Below are 4,275 nucleotides of genomic sequence, written 5' to 3' on the forward strand. Positions count from 1 at the left end.
GATAACAGAAGTTCTGCAGCTAGTTTTTATTTCTTCTTTGGCCCTAGGGTGCTTGTTAGTGAAAGTTAAAGCTGCCTGACTTGCCCTGTCCTTCCGCGTGGAGAGGTGGAGAGGTGGAGAGTGCCGGCGCTGGAAGGTGATTAGGTCGCACTAGTGGGAGGGGCTCCCCTTTGTCCGCTCCCCTGGCCGCCTGTGTGGTTATGAAGGAACACCGTGACAGGCTCTTTTAAATGCGTATAGAAGAGCCCACAGTGAAATTTTTATTTTTATAAAAGCTTTGTCTAAAACTGAAGGTAACAGGCATTTTTCAGTTCCATTTCTTAAAGAAAATGGATTAGATGAACTGCTTAAAAATATTTGACATTAAATTTCTATTAGATGAAATTACATTCAAAATAGTTATTAGCCCTATAAAATTGTGGCATCTGAGACTACTTGCGATAATATAACACAGCAACATATCATCTGAGGGTTTTGTGTGTTGTAAAGTTGACTTTTTGCAAGTTGATGCTGGTAGCTTTGCTAGTATATTCTGGGTGAATAAAGTTTTGGAAATGAGAGACATTTGCAGTGGTACCTTGGGTCACGAACTTCCATTCTTTCCGCAGTCCTGCTCACAGAATCTAACCAGAGCTGTGCAACGAGCTCTGTGACCAGAACCGCAGAAGGCGTTAAGGTCATGCGCGCAGGTAGCGCTGTATATGTTTGAAATTAATCCTGACGTAGAACTTCTTTTCAGTGTAAATTTTTTCACAAGGAGGATTTTATTTATCACTATTAAAAATCTGGATTTTAAATAGACTCTTGGACTATTAGCCTGTGCAGCTTCAGCACCAGTGTCAACCCTGGCAGCTTTTCTAGAGCTGCTCCCTTCACCGTGAGGCGCCATCACTTTTTCCAATTCAAACCTGGGCTGCTTCAGCATTTTTACTTTTCTAACAAAGATGCCATGGAGGGGAGAAATAGAAAAGTGAGCCCTTTCTGTGTCTTTGCCAGTGCTGTCTGGAATCAACTTACTGACCACTTCCTTCGAGTCATTTGTCTGCACCTTCTGGGTCACAGTTTCTATCATTTCCTTCCGGATCTGGCAGACCTGTTGGTGCTGAGCGTAAGAGGTCTTCTGTATCTGATTGTTGCATTTTCAGTAAAACCAACACAGAATACATGAAGCGGATAACCCCTGGCAGTCTTGACATCAACGTGAGCTTCAATCATGGTCTGCCGTTTTTCAAACATGGAGCACATTGTGTCACCGGTAAGGTCCATGCATGGAAGTTAGGCAGGCAGCGTTTGCCCTGACCAGCTTCAGTAACTAGCTTGAATTTTCTAAACGTAAGCTCATCATTGTGCAGATCAGCAAGGTGCGCTTCACACACACAACCTTTGAGCCAATCAGGTGTCATTTTGATTCCTGAGTCCTTGACTCATGTTTTTCCAACATTTCTTATGTTGAATATGGCCAGTGCCTTCCCGTCTACCAATGCTTAGAAAACAGGTCGGCCGCTTTCTTCTTGGCTCCCTTTTTGCCGTATTTCGTAAGGCGCTTGTTCTTAGCTACCACCAGGGTGCTGCTCAGACAGCGGAAAGGGTTTTAGGGTAAATTTTGTTTCTGTAACTTACTTTACTGAGCAGGTTCAAAGTCCACAGATTTATTTAGGTTTTATCCATTTGAGAGCTTAATCATTTTGTTGCAAGAAGGTGACCTAAAACAATTTAAATTTTGAGTCTTTAGTTTGTCCAAAGTGATTACTGTGACAAAAACCACAAGCACATCAAATTGGAAATTGATGTGTATCCGTGTGAGTTAATTTAACACTAGGACATTCTGAAGGGAGATGTGAATTCCATTAGCTGCAGGTAGTGTAGTTACTTCCTGAAAGGCTAGTTTTTGTTCTGTTACTGTTTCCCTGCCCCCCCATCTAAGTACTGAATGTCTTTGGAGATAATTGCTTACCATTACTCAGCAGGAGAGCGAAAGGGGTGAACTGGGATTAGGAGTTACAAAGCCGGGAGCCTAGCACTGGCTCCATCAGCCGTGACCTTGCGCAGCCGGGTAGCAAGGGTAGCAAGGTTCAAGGGGGATGCGTGTGAGGCCTGGTCACTGCCCTTCCGTGCAGTGTTCTCCTGTGCACCACGTCTGCCCTTCTTCTCCGTCACTCATTTGTGTGGGTCCTTCGAGGCCAGCTCCAGCTCCATCTGTTCTCCAGATCTCTGTGCACTGCCGTCACACGTTACCTGTGCAGGTGAGGTTGTCTCACAGGCACCACAGTACTTGCTGCTAGAAAGTTCTCTTGCCGGCATTTGTACCAGTCATGAGTCTGTGAGGTAGACGGTATTGATACGTCCATTTTACATTGGAGGCAATTGCCGAAGCACATCCAGGGAGTAGGTCTTGGAGCCAGGTTTTGTTGTTGTGTTGTGTTGTGTTGTGTCATGTTGCGTTTTGCTGTGCTGAGGATTAAACCGAGGGTCTGCCACAGGCAAGCACTGTGCCCGGAGCCAGATTTGACACAAGCGGTCTCTCCTGCTCTCTGCTCCTCACTGCTTGGCTTTTTCAGTATTTTCCTTTTGTCTCCCGCCCCAATCTCTGACCACCGTGATGGTCAGAGCCCTATAGTACCTAGCGTATAGTAAGCACTTAATAAATGCTGGACAACCGTGTGACAAATGTGCTTATGTAAACTATAAAGCATCATGTAGCTGTGAATCATTACACCACCACCATGTGTTATGTAAGTCAGAGTAGAATTTACCAAGCTTTTCAGCTGCACAGCTTATTTTCTTAACTCTTGGGTTGTTTTCAGGTTTGTACACTACAAAGGTATGAATTGGTAAAATTTAAGAAGTGAAAATACCAAAAATTAGGTTAGAAATGAAGCCTAGTTGTTCATTCCACCATAAGTTGATTGGGGCTGGTGATGTAGCTCGGCAGCACAGCGCCTGCCTGGCAAGCCCAAGGTCCTGAGTTCGATTCCAGGTACCAAAAAAATAGGTAAAAAAAAAAAAGCTGGTTAGTCACACATTCTCTTCTGTCATGTGGCTTGTCTTACATAAACCAGTAAGATCAGAGCAGCCTAAGTGATTCTTATTGCACTTGATAACCTTACGTAGCAGTTTAGTGTTTTAAAGACCTCACACCGCCAGCATACATTATAGGTATACTGAAAGGATTCTTAACTGTTTTGTTTTGTTTTGTTTTGTTTTTTTGAGACAAAACCTCATGATGTAGTTTAGGCTAGCCTCAGACTCATGCTGGTCCTCCTGCTCAGCCTCCCAAATGCTAGGATTACAGGCATGAGTCGCCATGCATGGTGTCTTACTGATTTTTTTGTTTTGTTTTTGTTTTGAGACAAGGTCTCATTGTGTAGTTGGGGCTGGCCTTGACACTCACTATGTAGCCGACTATCCTTGGACTCTCGGTGATCCTTCTGCCTCAGCCTCCCAAGTGCTGGGGTTACAAGTGTGCGGCACCACATCTGGGTAAAAAATTAAATTTTTTGCTGGGTATGGTGGTACATACCTGAAATCTGAGCACGTGGGAGGCTGAGGCAGGAGGATCACTGCAAATTCAAGCCCAGCCTGGGCTACATGATGCACTCAAGGCCAGCCTGAACTACATGTGTAGGTTGAGACCCTGTCTCAAAAAAAAAAAAAAATTAAGCTTTTAATGTGGACATGAGTTTTAAATTCACATAGTGCATAGGTGTGTTGTCTGTCTCCTAAAGAACATATTTTTGTAAAAATTAAATAATAGAATTCAGATTTTTTTTTTTTTTTTGAGGTCAGATCTAATTTATTTGTGACTTAATCATTTTATTTTTGACTGGACTCAGACTTGGAAGTGGAAGCTCTCAGAGAGGACAGCCTGCGTCTCTTGGCAATTTGTTCCTGGCGTTTTTCTTTGGCTTCCTTCATTCTCTTGGCCAGAAGCTTAGCATATTCTGCAGCCTCCTCCTTGTTCCTCTTAGTGCGCTGCTTCTTCAGAGCGATACGGCGGCGTTTGTGTTGAAGGACACGAGGAGTGACCAGCCGCTGAATCTTGGGGGCTTTAGTCCTGGGTTTCTTCCCTTCCTTGCTCAGGGGCTTCCTCACGACGTATTGCCGGACGTCGTCCTCCTTGGACAGGTTGAACAGCTTGCGGATCCGGCTCGCCCGCTTGGGGCCCAGGCGCCGGGGCACCGTGGTGTCCGTCAGGCCGGGGATGTCCTTCTCCCCCTTCTTCACGATGACCAGGTTGAGCACGCTCAGGTTGGCGTCCACGATGCAGCCGCGCAC

The 4,275-nt window shown here is 45.1% G+C and overlaps 2 pseudogenes; both read right to left on the reverse strand.

The window, feature by feature from the left end:
• Nucleotides 1–241: 241 nt before the first annotated feature.
• On the reverse strand, nt 242–2,301 carry LOC102013371 (annotated as a pseudogene).
• Nucleotides 2,302–3,776: 1,475 nt separating this feature from the next.
• LOC102025424 lies at nt 3,777–4,275 on the reverse strand (annotated as a pseudogene).

The sequence above is a fragment of the Chinchilla lanigera genome, unplaced genomic scaffold (assembly GCF_000276665.1).
Source record: "Chinchilla lanigera isolate Chin_1 unplaced genomic scaffold, ChiLan1.0 scaffold00050, whole genome shotgun sequence".
Taxonomy (NCBI): Eukaryota; Metazoa; Chordata; class Mammalia; order Rodentia; family Chinchillidae; genus Chinchilla; species Chinchilla lanigera.